This window comes from Berghia stephanieae, chromosome 1 (genome assembly GCF_034508935.2).
Source record: "Berghia stephanieae isolate SIO BIC M18660-M18661 chromosome 1, UCSD_Bste_1.3, whole genome shotgun sequence".
Taxonomy (NCBI): Eukaryota; Metazoa; Mollusca; class Gastropoda; order Nudibranchia; family Aeolidiidae; genus Berghia; species Berghia stephanieae.
In genome coordinates, this window is record NC_088360.1 from 57,705,193 (window position 1) to 57,725,296 (window position 20,104).

Sequence of the window (20,104 nt, forward strand, 5' to 3'; positions counted from 1 at the left end):
CTCTCATTTACTTAATACTTTGCAATCTTATAAATAGTTTTCAATTTACATTTGGTGTAAAATTTATCTTATGCTGAATTTAAATTTGCGAAAATACTTTTCACTCACCGACAGCTACAGAAATGAAAATGAAACAGAGCAATTTCTAGGACGACTCCATATTGGTCGATCAGCTCTTGAAATCTTTGGGCAAAGATGTTAAACAGAGATGTCTGTCAAATTTTTACAGTTCTCAATATCATGAAATTATTATAGCCTATTCTGCCTGTTGGTAATTAACACCAATTTGGTAACACGATACTTATCGTAACACGATACGTGACTAATCGTATCTTTGACATGAAATTTGAAACCTTTTTGAATATAGATGTGTCTTTTTTACAACCCAAGCCAATCTAATCCATTTTGTTGCAGCTTCAGTACTGGACAGATGCAACAATTCACTTTCAATTGTCAATATGAAATATACATTTACATAGAATTTCCAATCAATACACGTAAAATCAATAAATAACCAAAGTAAACTACCAAAAATAATTGAATAGATAAGTATCTCTCATATAATGAGTTTATATGGGCCATTTGTTTTCGACGATAACATTATTTTTTATCAATATTCCTTTGTTTCGCACAGAGCGAGCATTCCGGAGAGCACATTTCAAATCGTGTTAGATACTAATATTAAATGGGTTATTAGAGAGATTACTTTGTTGTTGCTGTTGACGCCGTTGTTGTTGGGTAGTTGTTGTCTTTGCTATTTTTATTGTTGATGTTCATGTTGGCGTTGCTGTGATTGTTAAGGTTGTGTTTACAGTTGTTGTCATTGTTGTTGCCGTTGCTGTTTTGTTGTTGTTGTTGTTGTTGTTGTTGTTGTAGTAGTAGTTGTTGTTGTTGTTGTTGCTTCTGTTTTTGTTGCCGTTGTTGCTGCTGTTGCTGTTGTTACTGTTGCTGTTGTTGCAATAGTTGTAAAGGCTATTTCTGCAGTTTATTATTGCCATTGTAGTTATTTACTTAGGTTTGTGCTACTTTGGTACTACTGATGATTATTGTTGATACCGTGACAAGTGTTGAGGGACTTTTGTGTTGATGGCGGGACTGAGGCGGTCGTCGGCCGATGACGGTGTTGATTTGTCGTTGTTTACGTGTGCCAGCACGTCACCTTTAATTATTTTAAAAATAATAATCGAAAATTGGTCAGAATTTAAAACGCATATTGTTGTCAACAGGCTGTGGTAATGACGTGATAAGTGACTAAAATAGACAGTGGAGAGTCCATCTAAAAAATTGATCAATATCTAAAATGTTCATCTTTTAAAGTCACAAATCAATTATCTCTGGACAAAAATGATTTCTTTCGAGAAGCAGAAAAAAAATTACAATACGATCCTCAACACAGTGAAGAAAAAAAAAGTCAAACCACCAACGTCCAAAATGTCAAATACACCATTTATATTCGGCCTTTCAGACTTGAAACTGCCATATCATATAGGGAATGCGTTGTCACCGATTGTGCCCCTTCGTTGTGCCTCCCACCATGTACAATTGTACCAGGTCGACTCATAGTTAACCGGAGACAGCGATATTTCGAGACGCTAAACTTCTATCGTGGCAATGAGGTTTTAGTAGCAGAGAAGATGCGTATCCATGTCAGGTCGTGTCAGGTCGAGAAACATCCTCTCGTTCATAATGTTTATATGTAATACAATTGAAATTTGGCACGTGTTTTAGCAGCTTTCTATTTATTCAATTGGGTGATCTCTAACTGCACCAGTGATTGTATAAAAATTGGATTACTAAATGTTAGATCGTGTCTTAATAAAACTCAAGATATAATCGACATAATCGAAGATCACAAAAAAAGACTCTTTACGTCATCTTGGAGACATTGCTTAGATGATGATCCAGTAAGTAGACTCGAAGGTTTTATTGTTAAATCAGTTGCACGCACTGGTGGAGTTGCTATCATTTACAACTTGTCACTCTTTGATAAAATATCATTCCACCATGATTATTTTAGAATCTTTGAGTATGCTGAATTTGTCATTCATGAAAATATTTTTTTTAAATCGATTCACTGTATTGAACATCCTTCACCAAACAACAACAAGATATCAACAATTGATTTTTTATAAATGTTCTGTGAATTTATGTCTATTCAATCCATAAACAAAGAGCATAATATTTTAAGGGTGATTTTAACATTGGTTATTTTGGCAACAAAAATGAATCTAAAGTATTTCGGGAGTTTATTGAAACAAACAATAGATCATGTGATTTTTGGGCGGCTATGTGGTCTTGTGGTATAATATAGTTGAGTCCCTGAAAAAGGCGCTTTACTCACATTCTCTCACCGCACTCAGTTGTAAAATGAGTACCTGGTCGTCAACAGCGCTGTGTCTGTCCGAAAAAAATTGTAATATCGCCTAAAAGGCATTATGTCTCGTCATACATGTTCAGTGTTACTGTTGGCCAGGGACCCATTGTAAAGCGCTTTAAGCATGTTTAGTGGATAGTGCGCTATATAAAAAGCTCTTTTTTTATTACAGCCATTGAACATTCTCTCTCTTCATTTGACTTGAACATTAATAAATAAATCTGGGAGCATCATATATATGTTGTTTTTGTTTGGTTGTTTGTTTGTTTGTTTTTTCCAGTGAAGCACGAAGTAAACAATAATATAGCATTTCGTAATATGAAGAATGTAGATAGACTTGCACATCTATAAAACCTTGACCATAACCTGAAAAATAAAAAGATGCAAATAGCCTCCATGAGTCAATTGCTGATAAGGTGGACAAACATGCTCCCTTAAAAATTAGAGCAGTGAGGGTAAGACGTCAAGCACCCGGGGTATAATACAAAGATAAAACTTACTGGATTAGCCAGGATGCAGGCAGAGAGAAAATGGCCCAAGGACAGAGACGCTGTGGATAAGAAACTCTACATAGCCTCCAGAAATAATGAAAAATCCGTCAATTTCAGGACCAAAAAGAAATATTATAAAGACAGCCTTATAAACGTCGGGTTTTCGAGACAATTCTTTGCCTTAACCAAGGAACTTAGACAAGAGACGCATGCAGCTTTCGCATCGTTAATTGATAGGGCAGATCTACCAACTCGCTTTGGTCAATATTGTAAGTTTTTTTTAAACTGATACCATCAGGAAAGAACTCTCACATAAATCAATCCAAACAGAACTTGACAAGATTTATGGAGATTTGTTAACAACAAAAATTACGTGACTGCATTATGTCGTCTCCAACTAAATGTTATGATCTGGGCCAGTAAATACTGCTATGCTAAAAATAATACATTGATATTATTTTAATGCCATTTACATATATTGTAAACGATGCGTTGCAGTCGGGTACTGTGCCAGAAATTTACAAAGTTGCTCATGTCAAACATCTTTTGAAAAAACCTGATCTAGATAAAGAGAACGTAAACAACTATCGCCCTGTCTCTAACTTCCTTCTCTCTAAAATCTTGGAAAAGCATGTTTTGAAACAATAACTGTCTCGTTTTTTATAAATAGTTTTCTTGAAGAAAAATTTCATCCAGCTTATAGGCAACATCAGTTGACATAAACCGAGCTTTTTAGTAGGGTTGTTAATGACCTGTTCTGTGACATAGACAACGGTTCAGTGTTCTTTGCTGAATTTGCTTGACCTATCTTCCGCTTTTGACACGATCGATCACAATCTTCTCTTCTAACGTCTTGAATTTTTTTATGGCGTGCAGCACTTTATTGGTTTAGGTCAAATTGTTTAATCGTTAAGAGATATTATGGTGAATGAATAAAGATCTGAAGAAATCATTCTTGATTGTGGGGTCCCCCAGGGCTCAGTACTTGGGCCTATTCTTTTTGTTCTGTGTGTCGGCCCTTGTCTAAAGTCATCAAAAGTTTTGGTATGTCTAACCATCAATACGCTAATGATACGCAGTTGTACTTCGTCACAAATAAGAGCGATTTGCAAGGAGTATCAGCCACTAGTAAGAAGTGTGTCCAAAGTTTTAAGAAATGGGTGAATGAGAAGAAACTGAAACTGAATGATGATAAGAGAGAGGGGCTTTATGTGGGGAACAGGAAATGGAAAAGTGAATCAGATTTGAAATTGGGGGACGCTTTCACTCAAATCTCTGACAAATTGAAAAACTCGGCACATTAGTAGAATCTGGACTGTCAATGAAGCATCAGGTTAATAATTTGGTTAGATCTCTCTTTTTCAAACTAAAAAAGATTGCTTCTATTAGACAGTCCATAATATGAGGATGTGATCAAACACTTGATTGTGTCCTTTGTGCTGTCTAATTTGGATTATTGTAATGCTCTTCTGTTTGAAGTTTCGCAATATAATCTGAGACGTCTTCAGATTGTCCAGAATAGCGCTGCCAGACTAGTACTAGTATTCGTAAAGCATGCGTGTGACTCTGCCAGGCTTCTGCTACATGACCTGCATTGGCTGCCTGTTGAGAAAAGGATTTAATTCAATGCTTGCTTTTTAGTGTATCGTTATCTTGAAAGTACTGCCCCTTCCTAACTTCCAGGACTAATTGAAAGATATTCAAAGCACCGCCCCTTACGTTTAGCCAATTATTCCATCAAACTAGTTGTCCCTCGAACACACAAAAACGCTCGAATAAGATTCTTTCTCATTTCGGGCCCTCTCTTTGGAACGCCTTACCACAGAGAATTCCTGAAAAAGAATCTCTCTCTTAACCGTTCGCTATAAACTTATCTGATTCGATTTTAGTAGATGATAATATAAGAAGCAATATAGACGTCTGGTTTGTGTTGCGTTGTGTGTCTTTGTGTGTGTGTGTGTGTGTGTGTGTGTGTGTGTGTGTGAGTGGGTAGGTTTCAGCCAAAGTAATTTGTAATATAAGCTCTTCGAGTCTAATTTCTCCGAGTTATAGCGCTGCTTAAATATTATTATTATTATATTATTATTATTAATATTATTATTATTATTATTATTATTATTATTATTATTATTATTATTATTATTATTATTATTATTATTATTATTATTATTATTATTATTATTATTATTATTATTATTAATTATTATTATTATTATTATTACTATTTATTATTTATTATTATTATTATTATTATTATTATTATTATTATTATTATTATTATTATTAATATTATATATTATTATTATTATTATTATTATTATTATTATTATTATTATTATTATTATTATTATTATTATTATTATTATTATTATTATTATATTATATATTATTATTATTATTATTATTATTATTATTATTATTATTATTATTATTATTATTATTATTATCATTACTAAAATATCACGGGTAAATGTAATGGGACACCAATTTATTGAAACAATCGTGTGTTCCTGGCTAGTATCAGACACTTAAACATCACGGTTGTCCTTAAAACACATTCAGTCAGTTATAAGATGACTTGAAAGAAATCTTTCCTTTGAAGTTTATAGTGCGATGAGCGTGGTGGGGAACGAGCTCATAAAAAAGCTATTAAATCCCTTAATAAAGCATATTATAATGCGTAATTTCTGTATTATACACCATTTGCTCAGCTTTGATATAATGTGTTTATAGATATATCCTATCATATTACTATCTATACCACGGTACAACTCTCTCGAACTACTTTTTTTTTTCGTTGAGAGAAAAATATAAAAATACAATAAATATAATATAAAATACAGGAAAACATAATTTTATTGTCATAATGGATAGCATGTACACTTATATGATCAATTTACGTTCTTGTGGGGAGGGGGTGTCCTATCTTATAGTTCAGATATAATGTTTAATCAACCAAGTCAATCTGGTTAAATTATATGAATAAAAAAGAATTTAAAAATAAAATGATTCGAATACTAAGAATTAAACTTTGTTTGAATCTTAAGAAGCTAAACTCCCTTTCCTCCCTTTATATATTAAAATAAATAATAATAATGATGAAATTTTGATAATAACAATATCGATAATAATAATAATAATAATAATAATAAATAATAATAATAATAATAATAATAATAATAATAATAAAATAATAATAATAATAATAATAATAATAATAATAATAATATAATAATAATACTAATAATAATAATAATAATAATAATAATAATAATAATAATAATAATAATAATAATAATAATAATAATAATAATAATAATAATAATAATAATAATAATAATAATAATAATAATAATAATAAATAATAATAATAATAATAATAATAATAATAATAATAATAATAATAATAATAATAATAATAATAATAATAATAATAATAATAATAATAAATAATAATAATAATAATAATAATAATAATAATAATAATAATAATAATAATAATATAATAATAATAATAATAATAAATAATAATAATAAATAATAATAATAATAATAATAATAATAATAGTAATAATATAATAATAATAATAATAATAATAATATATAATAATAATAATAATAATAATAATTAATAATAACAGTAATAAAAATAATGATAATAATAATAATTATTATTATTATTATAAAAATAATAATAATAATAATAATAATAATAATAATAATAATAATATATAATAATAATAATAATAAATAATAATGATAATGATACTAATAATAATAATATAATAATAATAATAATAATAATAATAATAATAAATAATAATAATAATAATAATAATAATTAATAATAATAATAATAAATAATAATAATAATAATATATAATAATAAGTACTCTTTTATAGAGCTAAATGCCGAAATCGCAAAGCGCTATACAAGTCCACTTGACACATGTTAACATACTCATATCATGCCAAGAAACCCATACAGCAGTCTCACACTCTAATAAATTTTACAAAATAAACTTTTAAAAAGTGACATTCGACAAATGAAAAATGAAAATAAAACAAATAATAAACCAATCAAGCTGAAAACATTTTGGATAAAAAATTCTCAAAAAGATAAATTTTCAGGGTTTTTCTTAAAATCCTCATTTCAATTTAAAACATCTGGTTCACCACGACATAATACCGTTTTGAGACGATTGGGTACATACAGACGATTGGTGTATATACACATTCCATTCACGCAATGGATCAGGGAGATAACGTGTATGAATTTGTATTTATTGGAGTACAATGCACTGCCACCAGATAACGTTAGAAAATATGGTGAATGATTAAGGCACAAATAATGCAAGAAACATCATTATCAAACATACAAACAATAAATTAAAATAAAAAATAGATGCCGTGTTTGAATCTTTAAAAACTCGAAATTTTAATTATCTGTCCTCATAACCACCTTCATTTCATGCCTACCAGCCACATTACGAGACCTGTTTAAACGTTGTGTCACTTGTATTCTCTTTGTATCTGTTTATTTGTTGAACTGAAAACTGAGGTTTTTTTTGGTCTACTTCTCTTCTCAATTTATATCTTCCCTTAAATGACCTTTGTTTGTTGCTAACGCTGTTCAACTTCTCAAAACCAATGATCAAAAGAACCACAGGTCTGTGCATATAATAGATATCATATTATTAGATGGTCAATAAAGCACGTGAGCGGCTGAGGTGATTATATTGTGATACCCGGTAGAACAAACTAGGCTCTTTGTTACATTAGCCGATTATTAAGTAAATATTTCTAAAAAGTTAATACATAGACGTATATGTACACACGCACCATTGTACTTATTGGTTACTTTTTTTAATGCAATAATTGACCCATACATTGCAGCAGTTTTAGTCACTATCAAATTGTTTTGTTGATTATGAGAGATGGATAAATTGTCGCCACCTGAAGCAAGAGTTGCCAGATTGTTGAATTTACGACTTTGTACATTTGGTTACAAAAACCGCACCACGGTAAGTGGTGGGATTAATTCAAAATATAACTGTAAGCATGTGATTCTTGTTTCAGGATGATCTATCCTGTTTTTGTTCATAAATAAAATCCATGATAGCCCTTTCGTATTACAAAAAAAAATTGTTTTGTAAATGTAAAGGGACAGAATATTCATAAATTTTGGCATAATTGTCATCATCACCATTGCCCTTTTTCACCCTGGGTCGGGGTAAAGGCCACAGACAAATAGTTTCCTGAGCTAACTTTTTAAACTCGTTCCATGCATTATCACTTTTCTGTATATCAGCTTCTTTAATTTTTCTCCATGTTCCCCGTGGCCTTCTCCTTGATCTTCTGTCCTGAGGGTTCCAGTCCAATACTTTCTTTGTTATCGTGGAGTCATTCTTTCTAAGGGTGTGTCCAATCCACCTCCATCGTCTTCTTCCTATTTCCTCTCCCACTGGTTTCTGTTGTGTTTTTTTTTTCCATACTTCTTAATTATTAATTCTATCCATCTGTTTTATTCTGAGCATGCACCTGCTTACGAAAATCTGTATCCTCGGTATACATGCCTGCGATGCATTCCAAGTTTCACATCCATACAGTAGGACAGACTTCACGTTAGAGTTGAAAAGTCTTAGCTTTAGTTCTCCAAACTCTGTTCAAAGATGTGAATGCAGCCTGTGTCTTTCCTATACATGCTTTCACCTCTGCTTCCGTGCCTCCATCCTTGTCAATTATACTCCCAAGATTACAAAAAGTGTCCATATCTTCAAGTTCCTGATCTTTTACTTTGACGCGTACCTATCCTTAAGACCTTTGACTTTGCAGGATGAATTCTTAGACAAATTGATTCCGAGAGGCTTTTTTATAATTGTGGCTTTTGCTTGCATCTGGTTCGGTATGTGGCACAGAAGATTCAGGTCATCTGCAGATCATCCAACAGTGTCCAGGCGGTCCACTGTATCCCATTTCTTCGCCACATGGTGGTTTCCTTCAATAGCAATCAATGACAAGAATGAACAGGAATGGTGAGAGCAAGCATCCCTGCTTGACACCAGAATTAATTTCAAAGCAGTCAGTAAGCTGATCTTCATGTACAACCCTGCAACTTGATCCTTCATACATTTCCTTAACTCTCTCCTTACCAGCAATTTTCAGGATTTTCGCCAAAACTTCACACCCAAGTAATGCAAATATATATTTTTATCACTCAAACACAATAGCAGTCAAGTTCTTACGATATATAATTTCTTTAGCAAAACATGCTCTAAAACACACTTTCATTTTCTTTAAATTTTATGATGTACAAGAGAAATTTGAATAAGAAAAGGGTTGGTTGTATCGTAACGAATCTGATGATTTTCCTATAGTTGGTAAGGAGAGGGTTAATGAGGTTTACTAACTTCTTAGAGAGTCCATAATGTGCCAGAATTGTCGACAATGTTGCTCTGTCAATACTGTCGAAAGCTTTCTCGTAATCCAGAAAGAGTTCCATTCTAGAGACTGTTCCACTATGACGCGTAGAGAGGCAATCTGGTCAGTGGTTGAACGATTTTTCCGAAAACCTGCCCGTTCGTCCCGCTGTTTAGCATCTGTTGCATTCTTAATTCTCTCTAGAATAATACGATTGAAAACATTTCCTGGGATACAGAGAATAATGATTCATCGATAATTATTACAATTACTGAGGTCTCCTTTCTTAGGAAGCTTGACAAGATGTGTGTGTGTGTGGGTGTGTGTGTGTGTGTGTGTGTGTGTGTGCTTTGCATGTCACGGTTAAAGATATATGTTTGTACACCACATGAGTACATTTAAGTTGAAATACTATCTTTACCACGTGTATCGTTATTGTAATATTTAATCAATAGATTTATGGCATTACTAATTAATATTAAGGGCATTCAAGGGATCTTATCCTATTTTGCCCTATACCACATGTTATGTTATGTTTATTATTATTATTATTATTATTATTATTAATTATTATTTATTTATTATTATTATTATTATTATTATTATTATCATATATTATTATTATTATTATATTATTATTATTATTATTATTATTATTATTATTATTATCATCATTATTATTGTTATTAATATTACTATCATTATTATTATTAGTACTATTATTATTATTATATTTTCACTTTTCAAATGGTCTACAACATGGCATTTGGATTTTAATGTTTCGAAATGGAAAGTATTAAATATAGGAAAAAATAATCCATGTCATAATTATTTTACCGATACTTCTATGTCAAATCTACTTTCCGTTGTGCCTTATGAAAAGGATGTGGGAGTTACTTTTGATTCACATTTGAATTTTGATTTACATATTGATAATTGTGTAAGCCGTGCAAACAGAATGATGGGAATAATATATAGAACCTTTATAAGTCTTGATAAAACCACATTTTTATATTTGTATAAATCGCTCGTTCGACCAATTCTAGAATACGGAAATTGCATCTGGAGCCCATTATATAAAAGACAATCTATTAGTATTAAAAGTGTACAGAGGAGAGCTACCAAAAAAAAATTATACAATACAGTATTTATCTTATAAGGAAAGGTTAGAATTTCTTGACTTACCTAGTTTGAAATATAGAAGAATTCGTGGGGATTTAATTCAGGTTTATAGATTGGTACATGGTCTGGATAGGATAGACTTTTCTGATTTTTTTTTCATATTCTAATATTACTTTTACCAGAGAGGACAAGTTTAAGATTTTTGTCTCTAGATGCAAAACAAACATAAGACAAAACTGGTTCGGTATTCGTATTGTTCAGAAATGGAACAGTTTGAAATTTGAAACAAAGAATGCAGAATCTATGGATTATTTCAAGGTGTTAGTAGACAGGGAATTATATGATGGGAGATTTATATATGACGAATAATACGTGTTTGCTCTGCTGTTGACATGGCTTTCAATTTTGTATGTATATATTATTCATTATTAATATTATTATTGTTATCTTCTATACGCGTGTGTATGTGTGTGTGTGTGTTTGTGTGTGTGTGTGTGTGCTTTGTATGTCACGGTTAAAGATATATGTTTGTACACCACATGAGTACATTTAAGTTGAAATACTATCTTTACCATGTGTATCATTATTGTAATATTTAATCAATAGATTAATGGCATTACTAATTAATATTAAGGGCATTCAAGGGATCTTATCCTATTTTGCCCTATACCACATGTTATGTTATGTTAGATGTCCTTCCTTCCAATACTTTTGGAATATTCCATCATTCCAGATTCTCTCAAATAGTAGATTAAGGGCCTCAGCATTTCTTTCAGCATCAACTTTTAGAGCAATTGTAGTCTATTTTGAATGGGCTGTTTTAAACTAATTCGACGTTTAAAAGAAATTGATCGAATGATTAGCCCTCTACACTGAGACGACTACTTTTGTCATAGCAACCTCTACAATAACAAAAATTGCAAAGTCACCCGAGTGTTTATAGAGAATAAAAAGGTAACTAAGGTGAACACACGCGAGTTAGACCCAGTAATCAGTATATTGAGACGGATATAATTAAATAATTAAGCTTTTATATAGCGCAATATCCACTAAATGTGCTCAAAGCGCTTTACAAGGGGTCCCTGGTCAACAGCAACATTTAACATGCAGGACGGGACGTGACGCCTGTTAGGCGATATTACAATTTTTCGGACAAAGACAACGCTGTTAACGGCCAGGTACTCATTTTACACCTGAGTACGGTGAGAGATTGTGAGTAAAGAGCCTTTTCCAAAGACTCAACTATGCGCCGAGCGCGAGGCTCGAACCCAGGACCTTCCTATCCGAAAGCGAGTGTCATACCACTAGACCACATAGCCGCACGGATATTGCTCTGCGCATGACAATTTCGTCACTATATAATTAAACGGACAGAGTGGTATTATTTAGTAGTCAGATGTTCCACCTCAAGTAGCTTAGAAAGGTGATTTTCATATTTGAATTCTTAAAGTTAAAGAACAACGGTCACTACCCTTTGATCAAAAGTCTACTTTTGTTTCTAAAAAATAGGAATACTCGTTCTTCCCAAATACGTTCCGTGCTTTTTCTCTCTTTCTTTATCGGTGACAAATCGCATTAATTCAGACTTTGCAGTGGTAGGCTTTGTTAAAACCCATTGAACATGCACTATATATCTATTTATATGATTATCATAGTGTATCCTATACTGCAGTACTCTGAAAATATACGTATTCACAAGTTTGGCCAGAAAACTCGTCCTTCAAATATCGATCGATGAAAAGACCCTCAGCTTGGCAAAAACTCTCAAAGCTGAGACTTCTCAAGTCCTGGGTTTGAGAGCTTTTACCAAGATGAAAATCATTTTAATCGATCGTTATTTGAAGGACGAGTAATCTCGCCAATATTTGAAATACGTGTTTTATTTTTAGATTTCGGCAGTCTACAAGGTAATTTCGACCCTTTTAGTTTCCATTAGATAAGGTCTATTTACTTCACGTTCTTTATTTACTTAAAATAGGTTTGGTCTGTCGCCTTTTATTTCGTCGCTTTGTTTTCACGGGTTGGTCATTGTCGGTCGTGTAAGGTTAAGCCTGGGGTAGGTCTTGGTAAACACGTCGTCAATGGTCGTATTTGGCAACGGTGTTTTACCGTTAATTGATCGACCATTTCGAGACAGCCAACACAATCATGACGGGATATCTGACTAATCTGCAACCGGAAATAGCAATAAATGATTGGTTTGATCCTGATCGTGTTTTGCTGGTAACCTGAGTGGAAAGTCCAAAAGGTCACAAACTGACAAAACACCTTTTTTCAAACTGGCCAGAAAACTTTTAATTTATATAATCCACACCAACCGATCGGTTTTGCTGAGATGACAGTTTTGTCGCACTCGGAAACTTGGACCAATAAACTTATCCTTCAAATATCAACCGATTGTATGAACCCTAGATTTGAGAGTTTTTGACAATATGATTTTGATCGATCGATATTTGAAGGAAAAGTTCTTTGTTTGCAAGTTAAAAAGTGGGGTCTTTTTTGTCAGAGTATGGCCAGTTGGCATATTGTTTTATTCTGCTTTAGTAGTAAAAGGTGGATATGTCAAATGAATGTTAAAAGCAAAAAATATACTGCGAATCTTGACTATGACACTTATTTGTGTATTAGATATCTAATGATTTAAAATAGTAATTGAATACTCAAATCTGTCCAATTAGCAATGAATGTTGTTTATATATCTGTCAAAAGGTCTATGCATGAAAGTTTTACAGAGCATTTAAATATTTTTAAAGCTTATTAGCTTTTAAACGGTACAAGACGATATGTTTTTTTTGTTTTGTTTTCACTTTTTTTTTTTCTTTTTTTTTTTGTTTTGTTTTTTTGGCTTTTTTTTTTGTTTGTTTTTGTTTTTGTTTGTTTTATTTTATGTTTTGTTTTGTTTTGTTTTGTTTGTTTTTTTGTTTTTTTTTTTTTTGTTTGTTTTTCTTGTTTTGTTTTTTTTTTGTCTATTTTTTCTTTTGGGGGTGGGGGGCGTTTTTTTTTTTTTTTTTTTTTTTTTTGGGGGGGGGGGGTTATTTACCGCATTAGTTGGTGAATCCGACGTATGAAAGCAGTTATGAACATGGTATGATTTCCAATCCTATTTTCCTGGTTTACATTTTGAAAATTAAAGAAAATCACCCAACCATGTCCTCCACCCCCGCCAATGCCCCGAGTACAGTACACTGGTTCTAAATGTTTACGTAAGTTTTCTTTTTAAAAGCGTGTACCGTTACCTTTCTGCTTATTTAAAAGTGGCATATACAAAATTAAACTTCATTTGCTGTAACAAACTTTACACCTTAACGTTTAAAAAAAATGCCTATGATTTCCACCGATATTCGAACACGTGACTTTTAGAATTGTTTAACATTTCTACCTTATAATTTATATAATGATTAGAAGACGATGGTTTGGGCACATACTCATCTATGGATCATATGAAATAAATCAGAGCCCTGCCTATTTTTGCGTTGGTGCCTCTAACGTTTTCAGAGAAATATTAACTTTAGATAGGCATATTTAAAAACATATTTTTGGCTTCATGACAATAGAGATCAGACGATCGATTTCTTTTCAGAATTATGTAGTCTTAACTTAGCTTTGCAATAGGGGTTCTTGTTATTATTAATTGTCGATCACAAGACACCGATTAATGACAAAAGCTGTCAAGTGTTATAGGGAGCGGTGTAATTAATCTCTTTTATTTTCATATTATTATTTATATTATTAGATCTATGTATCTAGTTTGGGAGGAGAAGATTAAAGTTATTATTGATATTGAATAGGATAGTTAAAGATTTTAAATAATAGAAAGGGTGGGGGGGTTGGTTGGGTGGGTCGATGAGTGCGTGTGTAAGTGTGTATCTTTCTTGCTTGATTAATCTGTTGTTTTGCTTCGTTTTATTAATGTTTGTTTTGTTTTGTTTTATATAATACATAATTAAAAAAGAATCACGGTTTTCACAATAGACTTTATTTTAATGCTTTTTATAGCAAATACATTGATTGCAAACAATTCATTATCCTGCTTGTCAGTTCTTCAATATAGCGAAGTCTAATTAATTAATCTTTGCTAACCTTGCTGAATGCGAGACAATAATTGAAACCTTATGGCAAAATGCTGGGTGTTCAGTTGTGTTGAATTGAGTTCTTTATTGTTTATTTGTTTATTTATTTGTCTTTTGTTTTGTTCCTTTTCATGTTCTATATAGTTCTCCTTTCTTTGTTTTAAACTTTTATTCGTTTTATTTCTTATTGCTTTATTTAGAGCCTTTGTTTTGTTGCCTTTCCATTCTTAACTGGAATTGTTCTTTGTTAGTTTTTGTTATGTTTACCTTTTACTTTTATTTTTGTTGTTTTTTTTAATGATATTTTTGAATGGAGGAGGCGAGGTTAGACGTGCCTAGCATGACGGGAAAATAAATGGCAGATTAACAATGAGTGTCTTTAATTAGTTTTTATTTCATGAGTTTGATTAAAACATGTATCGATGCGAGTTTTAAAGAGCATCAAAATGGGTTTTAATAAAACGGGTGATTTTTTTTTAAAACCCGTAATAAAAGACACACTTTTTAAAATCTGCTTCATCCTATATCAGAGGGTTCCGATAGCTCAATCAGTAGAGCACTGGCTTCACATGCAAAGGGACCAAGGTCATTCCTGGTTACAGTCGAGATTTTTTTTCTGACCCTTGTCCACCCAGCAGTGATTTTGTAACTGGGTCAGTTAGATCTGGCGAAAAATACTGTGCAATAGACTTGCGTCCAATTGAAAAGGTATTGACGAGCGTTATGTCAAGAGTTCTTGTTCCTACCTGTATATTCGTCCTTAACGTTTTTAATCGAGATCTCTACTCATCTTTCGATTGGATTTTCCGTGAAGAGAACTTGGTGTTAATTCAAGGTAAACGTCCGTTTCATTAAATTTTGTAATTTTTTGGAAATTAAAAATTCTTTAAAGAAGTGAAACAGAGCAACATTCATTTTTAAAACAGTTTGGATAAAATGACGTCAAACAAACCAGGAGAAAGCGAATCTAACACCGACTGCCGGCTGGTACATTTACATCACAGCATAGCTTAAGTGTCTTTGTTTGTTTAGTTTTTTCGATTCTTTTCATTTCAAAGTCCCAACAATAATAGCATTTTTTTCCCCCAGGAATGCGGTTATGCGGTCTTGTGGTATGACACTCGCTTTTGGATCTGAAGGTCTGTGTTGGAGCCTCTCTCGGCGCATAGTTCAGTCCTTGGAAAAAGCTCTTTACTCACATTTTCTCACCGTATTCATGTGTAAAATGAGTACCTGGCCGTAAACAGCGTTGTGTCTGTCTGAAAAAAATTATAATATCACCTAACATGCGCCATGTTCCGTCCTACATGTTAAGTGTTGCTGTTGTCCCTTGTAAAGCGCTTTGAGCGCGTTTAGTGGATACTGTGCTATATAAAATCTCATTATTATTATTATTATTATTATTGTTATTGTTATTGTTATTGTTATTATTATTATTATTATTATTATATTATTATTATTATTATTATTATTATTATTATTATTATTGTTATTGTTATTGTTATTATTATTATTATTATTATTATTATTATTATTATTATTATTATTATTATTATTATTATTATTATATATGATTACATAATGGACTCGTCCTCGTCGACGTACACATCGGCTGAGGTATTGTTCTTGGCAAACATTTGGACTACCCACTGCTCTGCCGTGATATGAGAAAAAGACGCATAACGGGAAAACCTACTTTTTCAGGAAACGCAAAAAACCGTTTTACTTAATAACATTGCAACTATTGGCTCGAATCTAAAAGAATTAATAGGTAATTAAAGAAATTTTTTTTTGTTATTTTATTCATGGAACTTGAAAACTAAAATATTTGTATTAACTGTGTAATTCACCAAAAGACCTTTTGCCAAATCCATGATTGAAAATTGATTGACACATGTCTTTGACAGATAGACGCAAAAATATTATGCGTCCATCGCACTTTCGGATGTGTATCCAGTGTGTGACAAACGGACGCATATTGTTTTTGCGTCTGTTTGTCATAGACATGGCTAGTTTAGCGGTAATGTGCATATTGATATACAGTGTCATGTGAGGACGCATATCGCCCAATGTTAAGCTATAATAAGCAAAAACACCATAATCACGGGTCCCTTGAATAATCGGAAGAAACCAATCAAAAACATATAGGATATCAAGCTGAACATGCTTTATTATTTCAGAACAATGGCACCAGTCATGTAAATTTTCATAATAGTTTCATTTGCAGTGATTTGATTAGCATTATTTGTATAACTAATACTAACTCTCTTTCTCTCCCTCTTTCGTTATAGTTCACTAACATGGAGTTTGCCTTTGTAATCCTCGCTAATATTATCACATACATATTATACATTCCATCTCTTCTATTTAGATAATAAATTGAATCATTACTTAGGCGTAAACGTTGCGTGCTCGTACACATCGTTTGGAAGAGCAACGTTTCCAACTAGTCAGTGAATGATGAAGGGACATTCACTTGTAGGATTTGCAAAGAATTTTACTCGTGGAGCTGGTTGGTAGGTCTATCCAGTACTTTCGTCTATTGGGGGGGGGGAGGGGGAGGGGGGCGTCAAACCCACAAGTTGTTTCACGATCTCATCCTTCTTGTAAATCCTACACCCCTGGGTTTTGTACGAAACTTTGGCGTACAAACAAATCCGCGTTTCAGAATGTCACATTCGTTGAAGGTATCTTCTTCAAAGCTATTTTGAAGAAGAGTGTCTTTGGTGACCCTCGCCTGAATTCAGCACAAACAATCTTAGCTAGGTAGGGACGATTGTAAGCTTTGCTCAACAGATAACTACTGACTCCAGAATCCCAGTTGGCAAAGTCATTAAACCTCAACGGCATTGTCTGGCAGCCTGCTCTACGACACATTCTTCAAATTCATTGAGATCAAAGATTTTGCCGTCTTTCCGCCTCAGAACTCTTTGGATTCCGGCATGGTGGAATCAGCTGCCATAAAAGTATGACCAGCTCTAAATAGTTGATTGTGATGGTGCTTGCTTTTGTAGTAGTCTAATCATACAAGATGAAGTAACATAGTATAAAGGGTATACTTTATAATTTGGGCGCTACAGTTATCCAGTCAGAGTGTCACAGATTCGGCATCACGATTAAGTAAGAAGCTGATGCAATGTCTTCATCTTTTCGTCCTAAAATTGATTCATTCCATATCACGGCAATGTCCTTTTCACTTTTTTTGCAGTCCACTGGTGCAAATGTCTCTTTGAATAAGACCAATCTGCTTGTGAACATGGTTCTGTTAAACTGATTCATTCTCGGCAGCAAAATCACTTTTTGCAGATCAGCGGCAAACACTGGATGGGCTGTGTTGGCGTTTTCGTTCTTGTCTGCATCCCGTTGATACCTCTCTAGCATTTCTGTATCGTGTCCGATGGATGATTTTATCGGCACACGGTTCACACCTTTCTTCACAGTTGCATAGTTGTTTGTGCAACAAGAAGGACTTACATTTTTCACATTCTTCTTGAACAAGGCTTGTGAGATGTTAAGTTCTTTAAATGCAGAATAGTAGAGTTTCTTTGATATGGATTTTCCATTGACTGCGCAAAAAGTTTTCGTGCATATCATTGATGATCAGATCAGATGGTAAATATCTCCTGAAAAGCGCGTGTTCACGTCTATAATGAAAAATGCTTGTTTTATATTTCTCTATGTGTTCATGGATAATGCTGTGGTCAATCTTGTGCCAGGGACTATGACGTCCACGATTGTCAACAAGGGGTACTTCTATGACATTGTTTTCGTTAACACCAACATCCTTGAAAGCGCTCCTTATCAGTTTGCCATTATTAGCTTTGAATCCGAGAGTAGTAAAGAAGAGCTTTTTGCACACAGGATGGAAGACTCCATCTTCCTGTTTCATTGTATATTTGCATGTACATGACTAGGCAATTTTCTCCTTGGAAAGAATGCCTTCGCACTGATCTCTGCATTCTGTTTTACTTACCCAAGTCCGTACAAATTTGCGCTGGTCCTTCCAATCCTCTCCCCAAAACATCTGTTAAGCTCCCGTCGCTGGTACTCCAAGAATCTGTCACGGCATTTTTTGGAGCAGGTCGGCGCACAACCTTCCAAGACCGAATGCTTTTCTCTCATTCGCAAAAGCTTGTGTATTTCCTAGTCTGCTTTTTGTATCCGCGTCTTGTGCTTTCTCTTTTTGAGTGAGTAGAACTGTCTCTATCTCTAGATCTGGTGTAGTCATTGTTTCACTCTGCTATCGTGGTCTCTGTAATCGATGACACACCTGGAACATGCTCTCCTTCAGATATTTCTCCTTAACCGGTAAAGGATGCCGGCGTGGCAGTTTCGGACAAATACTCTTCCTCTTCAGCAAATGGAACTCTAGGGGCAGTGGTTTCGGCGACATATTTAGAAGCAAGTTCCAAATACATTTCAAATTCTGAGTCACTATCTAAACTTTGTTTCTCAATGGTAAATTCAACACAAAATCCATATCGTTTGCATCTGCTTCTTTAATCTCAACAGCCAGTTTACGTGCTTCTACTGCAGATTTTCATATCGGTGTTTAGGTAAACCTATCTAGCTCGTCTCCTCCGTTTTTCTTGTTGTCCGTGGTTTCTTTAAATCTTTTCCTCTCTGCTTTTATGACACTCATACATCATGTAATTCCTCCTGATAGAGGTTTCACTATTGATCTGAGCTAACTGTTTCAATGGAATGTCAATATCTGAATCACCGGAGTCTGATTGTCATGATTTATTTAATCTGGGTTGGCTGAGGTGGAGGTACCGGTGGCCTTTTTAGGGGTTCGATCATATCTGATGAAAGAGATATAAATATGGATATTCAAAAATTGAACGGGAGTGGACTTATTCATTAAAATAATCTTTATCATAAAGTAACGTTGTTATGATATGATATTGAGTTACAGTTGCTTGCCTTTCCCACAAGAATATTGAAACAGGTTATTGAGGGCTAATTGGATGCATAGCTAGAGACGTATTGTCTCAGTAGTTAAGGTTTTCACTTTGAATCAGAAGGTACCGAGTCCGACACAGTCCTAGGTTGGTTTTCAGGCCCGATTGGTTTTATGATTTCTCCCACTGTCCTGATCCCAAGCAAAGGGGGGGGGGGGGTGCGCAGTGCGCACTTTAGTAGAAAGCTGGGGGAGATGGGGGGAGGGGGTGTTCATTTTCACCAAAGAAGGGGCTTTGACCGAAGAATTCAACCACAGCAAATTACAGGGACAGTATTTTTTCTATTTAAGAATGAATTTTAAGTTTAATAAGATCAGAAGGAGGGAGGGGAGGTTCGCGAAAATTCCGAACATTAATGGATGGGGGGGTGGGCGTCTATTTGATACACTAGAATACTACTACTACTACTACTACTACTACTACTACTACTACTACTACTACTACTCCTCCTCCTACTACTACTACTACTACTACTACTACTACTACTACTACTACTATTGTACATACAAATGCTTTCACTGCTACTACTAATACGACTACTACTTATTCTACAACTTATACTTTCATAGTGATATAACGATGATGATTAAAATAATAACATTAATATTAATAATTGTCATCATAATGATAATCATAAATATAGTACATGTAATAACAATAACA

General features: G+C 33.2%; 1 long non-coding RNA gene across 1 annotated transcript in view; it reads right to left on the bottom strand.

Moving 5' to 3' along the window:
- The window catches only part of LOC144964343 (uncharacterized), a 7,569-nt gene extending 7,341 nt beyond the window's left edge, over positions 1 to 228 (bottom strand). Inside the window, exon 1 of the long non-coding RNA XR_013643814.1 lies at positions 109 to 228. This is a non-coding gene — a long non-coding RNA (uncharacterized LOC144964343). The remainder of the gene's footprint in view (positions 1 to 108) is intronic.
- Between the last annotated feature and the right edge of the window lie 19,876 nt (positions 229 to 20,104).